We start from the raw sequence: 20,990 nt of genomic DNA, 5'->3' as shown, positions 1-20,990 counted from the left end.
GAACAAGAACAGTATTAATAAAAAAGAATGTATAATATGAGATCTGAAGCAATGTGAATGTCCAGAGTACAGGCAGTCCTCGACTTACAACCATTTGTTTAGTGACCATTAATGGCACTGGGAAAAAATGACCCTATGACTGTTTTTCACACTTAAACCATCTCCAGGGTCACATGATCAAAATTCAGACACAAAATTCAGTGGCATCTGGCATGTATTTATGACAGCTGCAGTGTCCCAGAGTCATGTGATCACCTTTTATGACCTGACAAGCAAAGTTCCTGCTTTCCTTTCCTTGAGCAGGAGGTTAGACTAGAAGACCTCCAAGGTCCCTTCCCACAGTCATGAAATAACCATGTTACTAACTTAACTGCAGTGATTCACTTAATAACTCTGGCAAGAAAGTTCATAATAGAGCAAAACTCAGTTAACTATCTTGCTTAGCAACAGAAATTTTGGGCTCATAAATTCTGGTCATAAGTCAAGGATTACCTGTAATGCAATACTAAAGACTTTCAAAGGCACTATTTCTGAATAACCCATGTCAAGGTAACAGCCTAAATGTAGCTTGTCCCATTTTTAGATTCTAAGTTGGACTACTGTTTTCATTTTCCTAGCTGTCTGGGTCAAAAATGAGTGTTTGTAGTTCTAGCTCAGTATTGTTGGGACCAAGGCTCAAATGGCTGAAACAATTGCACCAGGCTGGGGAAAGAGCACCTAGATGGGAAGAATTTCATGCCGTGTTTATTAACACTGAAAAGTCAGAGTTTCATCTAGTCTAGTTCCAAGTGCCCTCAACATGTTTTTGACTTCAGCACCCATCATCCAGTTGGCTTGACCAAAGGATTATGAGGGGGCTCTAACCCTAAACAGACAGAGGGCATCTCTCTCTCTCTCTCTCTCTCTCTCTCTCCCTCCCTCCCTCCCTCCCTCCCTCTCTCTCTCTCTCTCTCTCTCTCTCTCTCTCTCCCTCTCTCTCCCTCCCTCCCTCCCTCCCTCCCTCCCTCTCTCTCTCTCTCTCTCTCTCTCTCTCTCTCTCTCTCTCCCTCCCTCCCTCCCTCCCTCTCTCTCTCTCCCTCTCTCTCTCTCCCTCCCTCCCTCCCTCCCTCCCTCCCTCTCTCTCTCTCTCTCTCTCTCTCTCTCCCTCCCTCCCTCCCTCCCTCCCTCCCTCTCTCTCTCTCTCTCTCTCTCTCTCTCTCTTTCTCTCTTTTACATTTTGCACAGCTCCTGGAAAGGAAATGAATGTAACAGGCACTTTGGAAATAGGATTATTTTATCGTTTTGAGCCAGTTTGGTGTAGTGGTGAAGGCATCAGGCTAGAAATGGGGAGGTCATGAGTTCTAGTCCTACCTTAGGCACAAAGCCAGCTGGGTGACTTTGGGCCAGTCACTTTCTCTCAGCCCTAGGAAGGAGGCAATGGCAAGCCACTTCTGAAAAAAAACAACCCTGCCAAGAAAACTGCAGGGATTTCTCCAGGCAGTCTCTGAGAATCAGACATGATTGAACAGGGGAAAAAATTGCTGTCTTGCAGGAAAACTAAGATGTTCTTTGAGAGCACTGTATTTTTTGTTTTGTTTACAATCGTAAGAGGGGGAAAAAGAAATAAAGATAATTTTGTGATACTTGAAGATGTGTCAGTTTTCTGTCCACTGCATGAAAGTCACTGTTTCCTTGATGGGGCATCTTATGGGCAAGTTAGATTACACTTGCCATAATCACCAGCTAACATGCACGTTTGCTGGGGATAATATGAGCTGTAGTCCAACTTGCCTATCATGTTAGAGGAGAGCAGCAGAGCTGCCACAAGACCAATAAGAGACGCTGAAAAGAATATTAAATCTTTGGCTGCTTTTGAAATTCCATCAGATCAAGTATATCTCCTCCATGAAATTACATGTTTTCCTTTCTCCTCCTATTCTTGAGTATCGCAAAGGCAACTGGACTTTTTTTTCTCCTTGAAGACATTTTGCTTCTCATCCAAGAAGCTCCTTCAGTTTTGGGACAACGATGACCCTTTGGGGCAACCGTGACCTGGATGACCAAGAACCTCCATGAACACTATTCAGCTGTCCTCTGTAACAGACCAAGATGGTGCACACGTCTTCATCTCGGCCTCTTTTCTTTTTCTAGGCTGTTGCATATACGTTAGGCTGCACCAACCATTCTAATTGCTAAGAATGCCTAGGCCCATGTTGGCGAACCTATGGCATGCGTGCCATAGGTGGCACGCAGAGCCCTCTCTGTAAGCACGCATGCCATCGCCCCAGTCCTAGGTCTTCAGCTGGGTTTTATAAAATCTTTTCACTTTAGGCCTCCTCCTCTGTGTGCAAAAAAAAAGTTTCAATTAATTTCAACTTCTCGCGGGGAAAAAGAGATCTCACAAAGTTGGAATTGGTTGATTGAACTTTATAGTCCCACCCAGTCTGCCATTACCACGCCCACCCGATTGGCCACACCCACCCAATGGGCCATGCCCACCCGGCACCCAACGATACATAAGTGGGTTTCGGGTTGCACTTGTCTTTAAAAGGTTCGCCAGCACTGGCCTAGACATTAGAGGCTGTAGGAGGAGCTTCATGGTATCCAGAAATCAGAAGGCTAGTAGCATCTTTTCAGACTAACACAATTTACCAATAAAGGAGAATATTTGTAGCTCAGGGTCAAAATGAGGGGTTCTTAGTGTTCCCTGAGCTTACCTGTTTTCTTGCAGATGTTTCATGACCCAACTAGGTACCATCATCAGTTCTAGAAGGGAGTGAGGTTTGCAGAGATAAGAGGGAGGGCTGGAGGAAGGAGGAGGAGTAGGATTGTGGGGGTCCTTGGAGCACCCTGGCTTTGGTTGTTTCCTTGCAGACATTTCATGACCCAACTAGAGAACATCATCAGTGCTAGGCTGATTGATTTCTTGCAGATGTTGCATTGCCAGCTAGGTAATACACTTTATTAAAAGGCATAAGCTTTTGGGGACTCAACGACAGCTCCCAAATGCTATGCCTTTAATGGAAACTATTGGTCTGAAAAGATGCTACAGGAGTCCTTCTGATTGAGGGGCGAGAAGCAATTTCATCAACAAGAGCAGTCTAGAGGGGGGCCTTTTGCCAGCTTCCCATTTATAAAGACAGCAGACTGCTGAGCAGCAATCAGGGGGTACCCAACACAAGAGTACCAAATTGCTAATGTCACTGAGGTGTTGCCTTTTTTAATATGCTGCAGCAAAAATAGCCGAGAGTCTGGGGTCACCTTAACACAACCTTGTAAATCAGCCCAGAATAGTTACTAACATTAAAAAAAAAGCCTTTGCTGCATGTCAACGAATAGGGAACACTGTGTCTTTGTCAGTCAAATCCCCACAATGAAGGTCAGTTGTGACCGCGGGACCATCCTTTTCTCCCAGCCTTTCACCGAGGATGAAGTGAAGAGGACAAAGATAAAAAGAGTCACGTACAGGTAGTCCTCGACTTACGACATTCATTTAATGTCCGCGGGAAGTTATAACAGCACTGGAAAAAATCTGTCCTCGTGTTTACAATCATTGCAGCATCATGGGACCAAAATCTGGGCCTATATTTATGATGGTGGCAGCCTCCTAAGTCACACCACTGATGATCACAATTTGGATACCAAAGAGCGAAGTCAATGAGGGAAGCTGGATAAGCTTAACAACTTGGTGATTCACTCAACAACCTCTGCAAAAGCAATCATGAACAAAACTCACTTAATGACACATTGCTTGGTGGTGGAATTCCCATCCCAATTGCAGTCGTAGGTTGAGGACTAACTACACACTATTTTGGGCTCGCTTGGGAAGCTAAGAGGTCTGAGCTGAAATCACTTGGCTTGCTCAGCCTTACCCACCCCCCACCCCTCTGCTAGCCTTCGGAACAAAAGAGTAGTAAGGTAATCCTCGACTTATGGCTACCTTTGGGAACAGCATTTCTATCACTAAGCAATACAGCCATTACATGATTTTATGCTGTATTGGTGTAGTCATTACGGAAATCATGCAGGGATGAAGGAAATGCCCCAGTGACGTTGCTCGTCGGAAGCCCTCGAGAAGGTTGTAAATGACGACCCCATGATCTGGCAGTGCTGCAAATGTCATAGGTACATGCTGGTTACCGAGTGCATGAATTTTGATCACCTGGGTGTGGGGCCGTTACATCAGTTGTAAGCATGAGGATTGCCTGTTAAGTCACTATTTTCAGAACCATCATAACTTCAAGTGATCATTAAACAAATGGTCATAAGGCAAGGACTACCTCCTAGAATGCCAGGTGAAGAAATCCTGCTGCATTGTTTCCCGAGCATGTCCCCGTCCGCATGAGCGGGAACTTGCCTTAGAACTTTTGAAAGATTTTTATTTTTTATTTTTTATTTTAATTCCATTTATATCCCGCCCTTCTCCAAAGACTCAGGGTGGCTTACAAGCTTAGCAGTAGCCTTCATTCTATGTATATGCCTGCTTATTAGGGCTTTCACACACACCCCAAGCGGCATTATTACAAAGTCAGCTTAATTGCCCCCAACAATCTGGGTCCTCATTTTACCTACCTCGAAAGGATGGAAGGCTGAGTCAACCTTGAGGATTGTAGAGTGACGCTCAAGACGTGGTATGTTGCATTTAGTTCTTCAGTGATGAGGCCAACGAATGTGTGCAAAAGGCTACCTCTCATTGTTTGATCTTCTCTCCAGTATTCTGGGCCTCTCTGGTTTCTCTCCTTCCGCTGAGTGCCAAGGGTTCTATTGTGTGTTACTATGAAAAGTAACTCATTACCCAGTGTTGCTCTATGAGCCAAGGAGGGACCGGTCTACCAAGCTCTTTGAGGCAAAAAGCAGGCCAGTCTATTGAGCCTCTGATGGCCCAAGGAAGGACTGGTCTACGTACCTTTTGAAGCAAGAGAGGGGCCAGACTGTTGGGCTTGCTGAGACAGTTAACTTTCCCCTTGTTGATACTTTCCGGTGGTTTGCATCATGCAGCATCAAGCCCTGTTTCTGAGAATTGTTGTTTTGACTCATCGTATGCAAAAGAGGGCTTCGTAGGGAGATGGGTGGTGTCTAAATATGATAAAGACAAAAAATAAATAAAAAGGAGTCCTACCTTTGAGAAATGGTTGGTGAACCTCTCTTTCTTCTGGGACATTATGAAAAATTGTCCATCCTACGTTCCTGCCCCAAAAAACTGGTGGAGAATTGTGGAAAGTCAATTCAATTTGCTGCAGAAAGAATGCTTTCCTGTTACCAGCCAGGTGGGATTCTGTAAACAGAATGCTTAGGGAAGGCAGTATATTTATTTATTTATTTATTTATTTATTTATTTATTTATTTATTTATTTATTTATTTATTTATTTATTTATTTATTTAAATTCCATTTATATCCCGCCCTTCTCCAAAGACTCAGGGCGGCTTACAAGCTTAGCAGTAGCCTTCATTCTATGTATATGCCTGCTTATTAGGGCTTTCACTCACACCCCCAAGCGGCATTATTACAAAGTCAGCTTATAATAACTAATAACAACAACAAACAAAGAACAATAATCATTCTATTACTCTTAAGGAAACTATCAAACTATCCCTCATCTAAATAGCTTTTGCAGTTGCAGGATCCAATCTGGGTTGTTCATAGGGACCAGACGTTTAGTTTTCTGAGCTTTCAGACTTATGCTGGAGCCCATTCTCTCTCTCTCTCTTCAGAATGTCTGCACTGGGCTGTACTATGCATCGTATTTCTGATGCCTGGCCAGATGTGGCTTCCTATTGGTTGACTGGCATGTTGATGCCTGGCTACTGGCTGTTGTTTTCTTTTGCTGCCAAGTCTTTGGCTCTTAAGTACCTGTTAAGCTGGTGGTAAATCAGCATTCCTGTTGATTGACAAGGGGACCGTTTCCCAGACTTCAATTATTTCCCTGGCTATTTTTGTACATGCTTGGCCAACAATCTTAATAGCTGTGAAATTGAATGTATGTCCTTGTTCGTTGCAATGTGAGATTACCAATGAGTTCAGGTCTGCTTGTCTGAGGAGGCACACAATGACACAATTGCATAAGATACAAGAAACTTCTCAATCTTTAGTTGGGTACACCCACTGCTTTAAAGCTTGATTTGTGGAATAATCCAAAATTCAGATAAATTTATACCACGGGTATAGACTATGACTTGCAGACTATAACAATAAGTTCACACACGCAAACTAGGCCAAATCCAATTATGATTCCATTAGTATATGAATTAATCTCCCTCCTTTTCTTATCTTCCCACCCCTAACCTTACTTAAAATTAAAACTTGAAGCCCTGCGAATGTTTGCTGAAGCTAATTAAAGTGGCAATGAACAGGTCCAGAAATGTCCTAAAGATCTTCATCCCAGTTCCAAGTTGACTGAATTCCAAAGAGGACAATTTTTTCTTTAAAAGATGTTTGCATTTGAGTAGGATGAAGAAACACAATTTTTCTTGTTTTTGCTGTTCCGATTATATGAAATACTTGAGGATTTTTTTAAACTATATTTTCAAAAAAGATAATAGCTCTGTCCTTTCTCAGGCAAAGAAAAGACACTCAGAATCTGAATGGAAGACTGATGTCCTTGGCCTGATTTAGGTTGGAAAAGCAACAAAGGAATTTCTCCTTTAAAAAAAAAAGGATTGCCAACATAAGAAAGATAGAGATGCTTTCAAATATGAAGGGCAAAGCCAAATAAATACAAAAAGGCAGAATAACACACAGTACAAAAGTCACATAATCAATTAAAAACCATGCATGCTACAACTGCTATTCGGTCAATGAGAATGGGATAAACAAGACTTATGGAGCTCCTGATTCATTTGTAATTGTCTTTGGGATGCCTCCCCATTATTGCTGAAGAGAGAAAAAAGCTCCATTCCCATCATTTTGTGGCAAGAAACACAAGAACATTGCAGTGAGAAGCTTAACATGGGTGTCACCCTGTTCAAAACAAAAAAATTCCTGTATTTCCCCGAGTCCAGAACAAACTTGAAGATAGTCTTAGCTAAACACATTATTGCCTTGCCAACCAAAGTCTACAGCCCTTCCCTGCAAAACATTAAAGGTGGCTTGTAATTACAGGTAATCCTCGGCTTGTGACCTCAATTGAGCCGATTGCTAAGTGAAACAGTGGGTACTTGAATTTTGCCCCGTTTTGCCACCTTTCTTGCCACAGTTGTTAAGTGAATCACTGCAGTAGTTAAGTTACTAACATGGATGTTCAGTGAATCTGGCGTTGATTTTGCTTGTCTGAATTCCCAAAAGGTGATGACATGATCCTGGGAACACTGCAACCATCATAAATATGAGCCAGTTGCCAAGCATCTGAGTTCTGATCGTGTGCCCATGGGGATGCTGCAGTGGTCGTGTGAAAAACGGTCATAACTCACTTTTTTTACAGTGACATTGTAACTTTGAATGGTCACTAAATGAACTGTTGTAAGTCAAGGACTACCTGTACAGACTAGTCAAAGATGCTAAAGATAATGCCACATTAAAGTCACCCCTACTGATATTGCTGGATCTACCAATCCCTCTAAACAGCATGGGTATTTTTTCACTGCTATCGCATCTCCCAGCAAGATTATAGGCAGTCCTCGACTTACAGCCTTTTGTTTAGTGACCGTTCAAAGTTACAATGGCTCTTTTGTTGTTGTTGTTTTTTTTAAGATATGAGAAATGTAAAAGTGTTGGGATGGCCTGTATGAGGAAAAAAGACTTAAATACTTAAGTGTAATTAAATTTGAGAAAATCTCAACCGGCAAGAATATTTTGAACATTGCAGGGAAAACAAACTTAAAACAAGAGTTCTGTAAACAGGATCTATGACAAGGGATGATCAGATAGAAAAGAAGCTTTATACTGATGTGGTCATTGTTTGCAGAAATATTAGGAAAATGTCTATATTTGTTATTTATCAAAATAATAAGAATTGTATTCATTCATGGTTGGCCAAAGAGAATATTATTGGAAGAAGACAAAATCAAGCAGAGCTACTATGTGGACTATAGTATTATAGAAACTAATTGTTATTGTTTTTTAAATATAAACACAGACAACACGCTGTTTACCAAATATTAAGGTGATTTTGTTAAAAAAATCAATATTATTTTTTTAAAAAAACAAGGTTACAACGGCCCTGAAAAAAGGGACATGACTGGTTTTCATACTTACGGCTGTCACAGCATCCCCGTGGTCACGTGATCAGAATTCAGACGCTTGGCAACTGGCATGTTCTTAGGACAGTTGCAGTGTCCTAAGGCCACAGGACCCCCTTTTGTGACCTTCTGACAGATTCGCTTAACAGCCATTTGCTCTGATTCGCTTGATGAGTGCAGCAACAAAGATCACAAAAGGAGGCAAAATTCACTTAATAACGGTCTCACTTCACGACAGAAATTTTGAGCTCTGTTAAGGTCGTAAGCTAAGGACTACCAGTATTTAGTTTACCAGCTATGACAACCATCACACCACTGAGTCCCTCTCTGATCAGGATTCAGCTCGCACCTAAGTCTAGTCCAGGGGTCTGCAACCTTGACAACTTTAAGACTTGTGGACTTCAGCTCCCAGAATTCATAAGTATTGTATTCATTCAGGGTTGGCCAAAGAGAATATTATTGGAAGAAGACAAAATCAAGCAGAGCTACTATGTGGACTATAGAATTATAGCATAGCTGGCTGAGGAATTCTGGGAGCTGAAGTCCACAAGTCTTAAAGTTGTCAAGGTTGCAGACCCCCCCCCCCCGGTCTAGTCAATCAAGGATGCTGCAATTTTTGCAGCCTCCTCTAACACAAGATGCCGAGGAGAAAGAGAGCCAAGTGTCACACAGATGGTGCTTTCTTCTAAAACTCTCTGTGGCCTTTCCCAGCAGCCTCCAAAAAGAGGACGGAGGGTCTCATAGCATAGATGGCAGAGGGTGGTGTGACAATCCACAATGCTACCATCTGGAACCAACACAGCAATGCGGCTGAAGTAGGGCTTACTCGATGTCTGTGTTTATATTCTGCTTTGTTCTACTGGCCACTAAGAAGAGAGCACAGGTTTGCATAACAGTTTGCAAAATAAATATGATTCATGTGGAGCGCTGAGTGGCAGTTGAAATAAAAACGGGTGCAAGTGTGTACAGGCACGCTCACAAGAGCGTGCTTGTGTGCATAGGAAGGTGTGTCTGTGTGTGGGGGGGTGTCTATGCACATGAATGTGCTTGGGTAAACTGCAGCGCAGTTGGGGATGGAGTACAAGTTGCTAATAACTTGCATTTGGGCAAGAGCAATTAAAACAGGACCCAATAAGGAACTATCAAGTTTGACAAACAATCAAATAATAAACAGCAGCTTAATCAAGGAACCACCAAGAATACTCCCAGCAACATGATGACAGGACAAGCCACTTGTATCTAAACAGACAGCAAACTCCACTCCCTTCTAGCCCTGATGATGTTACCTAGTTTGGTTAATGAAACATCTGCAAGAAAACAACCAAGCTCTGAGAGCACCCAGGGCCCCACAGTAATTTAAATAAAAATCTATCTCACGCCAGTGTGGAAGATTAGGACAGAGATTTAGGCTTGAATGCAGAGTCTGCTTTCCAAGTGCTACGTATGCTCAGGAAAGTAAAAAAAAATCTCTGTACTCTCTTCTTAGCATTGTTTTAGTCTTCATCTAAATATAGTCTGGGTGATATTTCTAAAATAGATATGTATATAGCGATCAATGATAATAGCTTCTTTTAATTTGTAGACTGCTTTCCTGAAACTAGGTCAAAGTGGTTATAACCACATACAAACAACCAGAACGCCACAACTGTAAATCAGGTACTGTAAAGTCAAATGGGAGAGGAATAAAAAAAATGTGACTCCACTATTCATGTAGGAAAGACCAGAATGAAAAATGGGGCTTTCAGTATGTGAAACCACAAGAGTTGAACCACAAGAGTTGCAGAGGGTAGGATAATGGTAGATAAAGCTCTGTCCCACCATGGGTGGAAGCAACAAAGATGATTAGGGGACTGGTGGCTAAAACATATAAAGAACGGTTGCTGGAATTGGGTTTGTCTAGTTTAATGAAGAGAAGGGCAAGGGATGACACGATAGCAGTCTTCCAATATCTCAGGGGCTGCCACAAAGAAGAGGGAGTCAAGCTATTCTCCAAAGCCACCTGAAAGCAGGACAAGAAGCAATGGATGGAAACTAACCAAGGAGAGAAACAACCTAGAACTAAGGAGAAATTTCCTGACAGTGAAAACAATTATCAGTGGAACCACTTGCCTCCAGAAGCTGTGAATGCTCCAACACTGGAAGTTTTTAAGAAGAGACCGGACAACCATTTGTCTGAAATGGTATAGGGTTTCCTGCCTGAGCAGGGGCTTGGACTAGATGACCTCCAAGGTCCCTTCCAACATTCTTCTTCTTCTTCTTCTTCTTCTTCTTCTTCTTCTTCTTCTTCTTCTTCTTCTTCTTCTTCTTCTTCTTCTTCTTCTTCTTCTTCTTCTTCTTCTTCTTCTTCTTCTTCTTCTTCTTCTTCTTCTTCTTCTTCTTCTTCTTCTTCTTCTTCTTCTTCTTCTTCTTCTTCTTCTTCTTCTTCTTCTTCTTCTTCTTTGTTGTTTGTTGTTATTGTATCTTCCTTCTTTTTTTCCTTCCCTCCTGGGTAAAATTTTCTTGTGAGGAACTGAAGTCAGCCAAAAAACTACAAAGAAGTCTGGGGTCTTATTTGACCATGTCCGTTAAAGCAAATAACAGCGCTCCCTCCTATGAGTCTCTTGTACACAGCCATAATTTAAGGCTGATCATACCTAAACTACCAGTTCAAAGTATTTGGAAAAATACACTAGAACAAATAAATCAAACAGGCAATTTTTGTTTTCATTATGGATATCCAGCACATTCTAAGAAGAAACCAATAGACAACCTAAGTTCAGAACACGAAAGAAGTTTGCTAACCAAGTTACTAGAAAAACCCACAAAATTCTCCACGTTTAATGGAAGGAGACAGAATGGTGACTTCATCCTACATTTATGCTTTGGAAGCCTGGTCTATTTGTTCTTTGAATCTAGCTGTTCCAGCTGGAACAAGTTCCTATCCTTCAGATCAGAGCAAAATGTTCAGGGCTGAATTGCCGACTGGACATCACTGGGGTCCAAAGAGTTCTTTCCAATACAAAAGAACAGAGGAATGCATTATTTCCTGCATTGTGAGTCCCTTCTCTTTTGTTTTAGTCAAAGCAAAGAGGAATCTAACAGCCCAGTCACTTTAACCCCAATGAAAAACATTACATTTAAAGCCACCTAAGTAGGCATTCTAAGAGTTAGTTCTTGTTCTTTATATTTAAAATAATCTATAAAACCAAGAAGAAAATGTCCATAACATAAAATACAAGAGCCATTATCCCAGTAAAATTCCCCATTAACCTATAAAGCTATGGAAGTGTTCACCAACTAGGGCCAGGTGTAAACAGATAACACTGGGGTAGGAACAGTGAGCCAAGCACTCAGGCAACCTAACCTACAGACAGAACTATATACAGTATCTAGGAGCACTTCATCTTGGCAGATACTCGAGTAAAGCACCTTATAAAATTTCTCTGTGAAACAGTTCCAAGAAGCCACATTACTACTCTTTGAAGACCTCTTCCAACAGTCAGAAGTACAAGCAACACATTGCCTTCCTCGTATGAAGCACCTTGTCAAGCCACTTTGCCCAAGCCGAAGCTACAACATTATTACAGATCAAGGATTCCCACCCTTTGATTTAGCTATTGTTGAAATGAGAGTTGTGCCTACTTATTCCTGGCTGAGAATACAGAGAACTGACATCACACATTTAGAGGATGCCAAGTTTTAGAAAAAGTGGCTTTTGTGTATCAAGTGCAAAGCACAGCAAGACCTGTCAATCCCCATTTGTTTTGACCATCCTGATAATTGACACCATTCCTTCTAAATCCCAGGCCTACCTTGTGGCACACACCTCCCCCTGGACTCCTCAACGTTCACCCACACTCAAGCCAAACTATGGCTCTGGCAAGCCATTGACCATGCGGCTTGAGCATTTTGCAAATTGGTGTCTCAACCTATTTGGAGGGCAACATGTTTGAGACAGCTTGTGTAGAACATTTTATTTAAAAAATCTAGGCCGCAACCCCAAAAGGGAAAGGGAAGTAATGCCTCTGCCTGAATGAGCACTAAAGTGGTCAAATGCTCCACGCCATAGCAAGTGGCAGCTCCGGCTAAAGCACGTCTATATGCATAGCCCCCTAATTCATCTTCAACCATGGCCAGGGGAAACGTCAGCTAGCAATAGCAATAGCGCTTAGACTTATATGCCACTTCACACTTATATGCCACTTCACACTCTAAGCGGTTTACAGAGTCACCGAGTCACCGTATTGCCCCTAACAATCTGGGTCTTCATTTTACCGACCCTAGAAGGAGGGAAGACTGAGTCAACCTTGAGGATCAAACCCCTGGCAAGCCAGCAGAATTAGCCTGCAGTACTGCATTCTAACCACGGCGCCACCCAGGCTAGCCCAAAAGTTCAAGTCCCCACTTCGTCAGTAGAGACCCAGAGGAAATGCATGTTTGGATTGGAAACAAAGAAAGAAAGAGCTTGGGGATTGTTGAATGACTCTACTGCTGTGCTGCATCAGCTTTGCATTTCTGACTCAGCCTAATCCAATGAGTTCTTTGCTCTCTTCTGGCATTGTAGTTGTTGGCCTTGTGTTACATACTGGAGCCTTCTACCGAACCCAGACAACCAGATAGCAAGTTTCTCTGGCATACGGATTTGCAAACAGATTAGGGATCACGGAGGGAAGGCAGGCTAGCAACAAAGCCCAGTTTGGCTGAAAGGTTGTTTGTGTTTCGACTGAGTCAGCTGCCAAATCCACTGTCAAAATGTCAGCCATTTTGACAAAGCTCAGCCAGGCTTTCCATAAAAGTCCTAACAAGAGCTTCAAGTGGCAGGACGCAAGGATTAGGGAGGGTTAGAAGAGCAGGGAGAACTTGCTTTTGGAAAAGGGAGCTAACGAGGAAATTTTGTCCATGTGCCTGCCTCCCTCGCCACATCCACACACCTCTTTACAGCATATTTTGTCCTTTTTTCTCAAGGTGTCTGAATAATACAGCTTGGCCAACAACCAGGATGACACAGCACACCGCAAGGTGGAAAAGCATCCCTTTAACACTGATTGGAGCTGACAATATTTCATCTCGCCTCTGATCCCAGAAGGGGAATTAAGGCAATGGGGGAGATAAAACATGACATCAGAGAGGACAGCCAGCCCTGCTTGACCTTGGTATTGTTAATATCACCTCGCAAGGAGAAATTAAACCGATCTGGGGGGGCTGAAAACAACATCCAGGGGCAAAGATCTGTGGCACAAAAGAACAGTCACAAGGCTCCTCTCTTACTGGAATAGTAGGATGCCGACACTGCTGTTCTGTGCCCACCCCATGCTCATCACAAATAGAGGTAGTCCTTGACTTACAACAGTTCAGTGAGTTACAACGGCACTGAAAAATGTGATTTATGACCATTTTTCACACTTACAACTGTTGCAACATCCCCATGGTCACATAATTAAAATTCGGACGCATGGCAACTGACTCATATTTATGACAGTTGCAGTGTTCCAGGGACATGTGATCCCCTTTTGTGACCATCTTACAAACAGGATCAATGGGGAAGCCAGATTCGCTTAACAACCAGGTTCCTAACTTAACCACTGCAGTGATTCACTTGACAGCTTTGGCAAGAAAGGTGAGGCAAAATTCAATTAACCGTCTCACTTAGCAACAGAAATTTTGGACTCAGTTGTGGTCGTAAGCGGAGGACTACCTGTAAATGTTTTTAAAAGATCAATTAAAGTATTTAAAACAGAATTCTCCACGGTGAAGGCTTTTGTTCCTCCCTTGGATTTGGATTTAACCCGAGATAAACTTTTTAAGAGTGAAACTGCCCCTCCTTAGCCTCAGAGATGGAAAAACTAATGGTGAAAGGCCCCAATGTCCCCCAAGACTGTATCCCTGCAATTTATCAGCAAAATGAACTTCTTTGGGAACATGTTTTGGGATCACCTTTAATTGGGGAAATTCAGGCGTTAATATTAGCAGTTTGAACCTCTGCAGCTTCCTGTTCCAAACTAAAACACTTCAAACATGACCTCATGAGTGGCCTCTTTCAGCCCAGCAAAGGAAAGGGAGACCAGTCACAGCCCTCAAGTTTTCAGCAGCTGTTGTCTTCTGGCTTAGGTTCCTTCACAACACAAGCCAGCCCTCATCAAAACTTAGTTAGGAATGGCACACCTCCAGTGAGCTCATTTAGTTCTCCCTGCTCATCCCCAGCGGTTTTGATTCAAGTAAACACATAGAAGAAAGATCCAAGCATAAGTCTGCATCACATCTGCCACGCTAAGTTCTCCAAATCTGATATTTTAAAGTTTCCAACTGGGCTCTCCTTCCCCACATGTGCCCTATTGGGACAGCTGGATAGGTGGTGGTGGTGATGCTGTCCAGTATTTCTTGAAAGCACCAAGGAAAGATGTTCCAATTAACGTGTGCCACAAAATATGATTTACTGAACAATTATTCAATTATTTGTCCAACATGCTAACCTATAAACTACACCTTGAAAGCCAGTGGATAGACCGTTGTACTAAAACCAAACAAGCCACATGACTTCGCCTAACAGACACGAAATATGATGGAAGCCTATACCAGATGCATCCAGTTTAATACAACATTCGGCCACAATTTGTGGAGTGGGAGAAGCTTCTTGCCAAAGGGACAAGCGCTTCTTCTTCTTTCTTCCTGCCACGCGTTCTCAGCTGCACTCTATTCCTTTGGACCAAATCGCTACCGTTGCTTCTTCAGCCTGGAAAGCGATGAAAGGAGAGGCTCTTCTTATGTTCATTGGTGAAATCTTACTTTGACCGCCATGGCTGCTGCTCAAGACTAGCCTCCATCTACTGAAGGAGGTCGTCTCTTCTGAGGCTTGGAACGGCCTGCTGGGGGAGCTGTCCAAGTGCTGATGGCCTTTCCCATTCTTCTTGCCCTATGTTGAGGTGGTGGCAGTCATTCTGGTCTCTCTTTTTTTTTTTTGGCAAAGGAAACATCTTGGCCACCTCCCTGCCCAACCTGTGAACATATGGCAGTCTTATTAAAGTAGGAGTCCCCAACCCCCGGTCCGGGGACCGGTACCGGGCCGCATGCCAGCAACCGGGCCGCACAAGCAAATCCCCATCTGCAAGATGCAGGCAGCACACAAAACCATGGACTCTTCGGACCGTGGAAAAACCTTTCTCCATGGAACTGATCCCTGGTGCCCAAAACGTTGGGGACCTCTGTATTAAAGGGAATATTGCACTCTTTCACAAATAACAATCTTCTGGGATACTTTGGCTATGGCCATCTAATTTTATACAGGTAATCCTTGACTCACAACAGTTCATTTAGTGACCGAAGTTACAATGGCATTGAAAAAAGGGACATGACCAGTTTTCACACGACCGTTGCAGCATCTCCACGGTCTCGTGATCAGAATCCAGGCACTTGGCAACTGACTCATATTTATGACGGTTGTAGTGTCTTGGGGTCATTTGATCCCATTCTGGCAGGAAGAGTCAATGAAAAAAGCCAGATTCACTTAACAACCATGTTAACTGCAGTGACTCACTTAATGACTGTTGGCAAGAAAGGTTGTAAAATGGGGCAAAATTCACTGAACTGTTTCACTTAGCAACCAAAATCTTGGGCTGTTATGGTCTTGAGGACTACCCAGAGGTTTTTTTGTAAACCAGTTTGATTGTGAAGGGTAGCACGCAAATGTGCAATACACAATGCTTTTCATTTTAGCTCATGGTTACTTTAATGCTTGACAAGCAAGCTGAAGACTTGCCTGAAGTGGGGATGGCCAATCATAGGTTTGCAGCTGCACAGCCCCAGCAGGCCTGGATTTGGCCACAGGCAACTGGGAGACTCGAAAACAATTTCCACTGACATCATTACCTTATGCTCAGAAGATTCCTTTTGTCCTGTAGGAAACATCCCAGATGCTGAGGCTATTAGCTTGAGCTCCTGGAAGTGAAACCTGCAATCTTTGGGGAGGGACTTTTTTTAGGAGTGATGCTGCACTTTATTAAAGCCACCGCTTCAGGAGAGATTTGTGAAGCTGTTGTATACTTTAATCCAAGGCAGGTAATTAAGAGCTGCCCACCCCGCTCCTTAAAGCATCTCTCTGTATATGCAGATGTGCACACATACAGGCAGGCTTTTAATATTACAGGCAGATTTTTAAGTGCTGGGCTGTTGCATTTATGCTGCATGGTATTGTAATGACTATGGAAACATTTTTAAACACTGCATCCATCCCTTTATTTCACTCATTAGAAATGCAAAACGGTATTTAAATAGGCTGAATCATTTAATGGCTTAATCAATTTTAGTTTTGTCAACAGCAGAGCTAGAACAAAGTATCTTCCCCTTCAAACAACAGGAAAAAAACATGGTAATTTCCCACACACACTCACCAGTGTTTTGTTTTTTTTAAAAAAAAATCACACAAGGGTCTATTTTGGCAAATTATAACAAAAGCTTTTTTTTTTGGTCTTCCTTCAATTGTGTGATTCTTGGAGACCACCTGGACAAATCCTTGCAGATTTCCTGGCAAGGTTTTTCAGAAGCGGGCTTGCCATTTCCTCCTTTTTAGGGCTGAGTGTGGGTGACTGGCCCAAGGTCACCCAGCTGGCTTTCTGCCAAAGCAGGACAAGTCAGTCTCCCGTTTTGTAGCCTGATGTCTTCCACATTACACCAAACTGGCTCACAAAAGACAGGCCCCAGGCTTAAAGGCCCCACAAGATACTGCTTCCTGTGAAACAATATTTCTTTTTGAAAATGTTGAAAACACATACAGTATATTTTTAACCATTTGTTTCCGTGAGTAGAGAGAAGGGGCAAAGGACTATTTTATTTTTAAATTTAAGAGAGTAAAGGCATGAAAAAAATAAAACAAAAATGGGTTGTTTGCCCTCCCTGCTGTTACACTGAAGTAAGTTACCCTATGAAGTTAATTATGGCAAATCTGAGGAAAATACAGTAATTATTTATGCATTAAAATTGCATTATTTACTACCACTTCATGTGACAAAGGCTTTCAATGGTCACCTATCTAGATGTAGAAGACTGCTCATGCCATGACATCAGATATTAGGCTAGGTGTGCCATGGCTTCATTTCAATCAAGTTTTATGTCTTTATAGCATTCATACAAAAATAAAATAGAAACAGGACATGATTGGATTGAGTTGCATACCCATTAATCATATTTATACCAGATTGAAAACCTATCAGTTATGGGTATTTTGAACAAAACATGGGGAAAGGACATAAGAATCTCAATCCAAATGGAGAAAAACATGCAGAAAACATTCTAATGCAGGTGGGACTCAACTTACAACCCAATGCTTAATGACCATTATGACAGACCACCCCCCCCACAGAAAAACTACTTATCACTTATCCTAAAGTTCCCATGGCCTTCCCCGTTACATGACTTCATTTGGGCAGTCTCATATTTACGACCGTTTGCAGCATCACCTGATTGCAACCCACATTTTGCCATAAAATGGCCCATGGAGAACAGGATTACCATGGCATCCGCTTAAATGGAACGCTCACTTGACCAGTTTACTTTAACTACCAGAAAAGGTCATAAAATCCAGTCGATCACATAATGACCCACTTTATAACTGTCATGACTTACCACCTTAATTGCCAGGCTTAATTACGGTTTTAAAGTGAAGGCTGGTTGTAGACCCAGAGGCAGAAAACATTTGTACTTGAAGTTATAATTTCCAGAATATGCTCAACTTCCATTTGTGGTATCAACAACCCTTCTAGTGTTTCTACATATTAACTGCATTTATCTCCAGTTCTAATGAACTTCACTCACCTAAAAATGGATTTGTTTTCTTCTGGCAGGAAAAAAAAATCAGTCAGGCTCTATTATTTATCCGTGAAAATGTGCAAAAATATTTGAACAAATATTTCCTATCAAATTCACATATAGTAGAGTCCCCAAAAGAATTTGCAGTTGTTGTGAAAACGTGATGAATTGTGGATTAGGAGAGAAAAACTGGAAGTTATTGGGTAGCTTCTTTTAATATCTTTAGAACAAAATGAATACTTTTCCTCCCAAGGAAGACTTTTTTTAACCCCAGATCTCTATTAATCCTGAACAATTTCACCTATCTTTGTGATTTTCTAAAATCAAGGATCTCTGGCATATAAATGGACTATCCATAAAACTTATCAATGTTTCCAAATGTTTTCTTAAACCAGGGCAGAGGGTTTGTCGACTGAAGTAGGTGGAACCCACATGTTAAGCCAATCCATTGCCCAGGCACATCCAAAGTGGTATGTAAGGAAGCCAAAACGACTGCTAAATACCACAAAATATTCCTTTAACTGTAAACTTCTGATATTTAGGGCAGCAGATAAAAAGTGACTTTAAAAGAAAGTGTAAAAGAAAAGCAGGACCAAGATTTGCAAGGCGATACTAAGGAAGAGGACAATTTTCACTCCTATAAACTGGAAGAGTTATTCTGCAGTCCTCGGGCTGCACTGAATTTTCCAATGAAATTCTCACCTGTGTAACAACGCATAGGGCGAGGGAAAGGGTGTACAAAAAGCACATATGCATTCATAACTGTTAAGTTGTAGATATACCAGGAGACACAGGCAAGAAAAGATCTCCTGTGAATGGCAGCAACAGATTATGACCGAGCGTTGGAGAAAGTGACTGATTAATCCAACCCTAAACATAACACAACAGCTAGAAAGGATTTCTCATTTCTTTAAAGTTTATACGGTAAAAAGTTTTGTTTAATCACATATACTTTACAAGAAGTCCCTCAAGGAAAGACAGACAAAACGAAAGAGATTATAAAAGTAATTTTTTAAAAAAGATTTGGATTAAAAATAGGGACAGTAAAATGGAGTCAAACTCTGCATGAGTGTGTGGAAGAGAAGCAACAATTCCAGTCTCCACTGTGCTTCTCCCACTTCACCCAAGGCATGCCAGGCAGAATTCGGTACTGATAATCAAGCTGTACAGAAACAGCCTGAGGATCACTGGCCTCTAGCATGGACAAGACTGAGGTCACTGCAGCACTTTTTGCTTTAGGCTTAAGGCTTCTTGAATTCATACCAACAGCCAGTTCCCACAACTGCTGAGTTTATGGTAAAGCAGACTTTCAGCATATCATAGAACAGTTGCCCATTTTCACTGTCTAAGGGTACACTGACAAATACCTAGAGAAATCATACCACTTGCTCTTAATATTCTGGAACAGGTAACGTTCTTGGTCTCTATTGATAAAACCAACAACTGTGTTCATAACCATCTCCTCCTGCAGTTAATTAAGGTATATCTATTGATCTCTTTTTACAAACTGACCATTTAAGAGGACTTTGTTAAAAGGAACACTTCCTTCAACATTCCATATTTTGTTTAGATATGATCTACGGTACATTTGAAATAATTACTCTTACATAAATATATTTTATGAAATAAGGCACTTATAGAAGTCAACTTATTCTACATAAACATGGTTAGTTTTTGAAATCAATTAAAATGAATCATGTTAAAAGGTGCAATAAGGAAAGAAAAGGTCACTCTCTCCCTCCCCACTTCAAAATTCTGTTTTAAAAAAAAGTACATATAAAGGAAATCAAGCAGAGCAGATTCCAGAGTCTCTGTAGTAAAGCACAGCATCCTTTCCCCCAGCTCTGTGATTCAAGAGGAATATTTAAAGTCTCTCTCTCTGCCCAAATGCCTGCTTGACAAAGCTTTATGACCTCTGAGATTTTGAAGGGTCCTTCTTCGTGATGTGGTCAACTGTGCTGGAGAAGGAAAGAAGTCAATCTTCAAAGATTGTAGAAAAGTTTTTGGACCCAGCATTGTAGAAAAAGGTTTTGGACCCAGTGGCACAATCGAAAACTTACAATTTTTTTTTTAAAAAAAACAAACTTTGAAAAACTAGTTTACTCAGAAGCTGTGAGGCAAAAGGAGAAGAAAAGGAAACTAAATAATGGGTGGGGTTTCTGTAGAAATCAAGCAGTAGCACTGTTGTTCTACAGCAGGGGTCTTCAAACTTGGCCGCTTTAAGACTTGTGGACTTCAATTCCCAGAATTCCTCAGCCAGCCATGCTGGTTGAGGAATTGTGGGAGTTGAAGTCCACAAGTCTTAAAGCGGCCAAGTATGGAGACCCGTTCTAGAGGAATTTCTTCTCCACCCTATTCTTCCATTGAACCAAGCAACTGTTCCTGCTGTTTAGATGCTATAAGAAACCCTCAAGTATCCCAACTAATTCGAGAGAATGAAATCTGTACAGCCTCTTCCATTAATTTCAATTAACTAACATCTTCAATTAACTTCAATTAACGATTCTAAAATCAGAATAGCGAGACTAAAGCCATCTTTTAGAGATGAATCAAATCTACTTTGATGCTTCACAACAAGTATGAATGTCGTGGTGGTTTCAGGGAGAAGATCTGCTTAAAACTGGAGCAGAAGGTGAGGCAGTCACCGTCCAGCGACTCCATAATTGTGGCCCATCTGGTTGGGTGAGGTGTTAAGGCTGGTTTTCTGTTTCTCAAACAACTTTTTTTCAGTTCAGTGAACATGATGCTCAATGTAACAACTTGTTGTTTTCCAGCAGGTTGTCACACCTCTTAAAAGTGCAAAAGAGCAATAAGAGGGATTTAAATTGAAAGGAGTTAACTTCAAGCTTTTTACTAACTAGCATCTGAACTCAACCCTACCTTCACAATGTGCTGATATGTTTGAGTACAACCCCTTTATTTTCAGTTGTTAGTAAACCTAGGCAAGCAATTTAAAAGCTGTTAAGTGAGAGGCATTAGGTTGTGGAAGCTGACAACATAAATTGCTCTCTCTGTACAGGACACCCACCTCTCAAAGAACACAGAAAGAATTAGCACC

General features: G+C 41.7%; 1 protein-coding gene across 6 annotated transcripts in view; it reads right to left on the bottom strand.

Moving 5' to 3' along the window:
* Positions 1-4,027: 4,027 nt before the first annotated feature.
* The window catches only part of WASF2 (WASP family member 2), a 55,044-nt gene continuing 38,081 nt past the window's right edge, over positions 4,028-20,990 (bottom strand). For 4 of the 6 annotated variants that reach the window (XM_081334482.1, XM_081334484.1, XM_081334486.1 and 1 more), the window contains one exon: positions 19,465-19,890. The gene's annotated coding sequence lies outside the window, so the exon portion shown is untranslated. Of the gene's footprint in view, positions 6,013-8,171; positions 8,322-14,707; positions 15,128-19,464; positions 19,891-20,990 lie in introns of those variants that run through there. The other 2 variants (XM_081334483.1, XM_081334485.1) reach the window with 2 other exon arrangements.

Source organism: Vipera berus (assembly GCF_964194415.1).
Source record: "Vipera berus genome assembly, chromosome: 9".
Lineage (NCBI taxonomy): Eukaryota > Metazoa > Chordata > Lepidosauria > Squamata > Viperidae > Vipera > Vipera berus.
The sequence above is the reverse complement of the archived record's forward strand: the minus strand, read 5'-3'. Positions and strand labels throughout refer to the sequence as shown.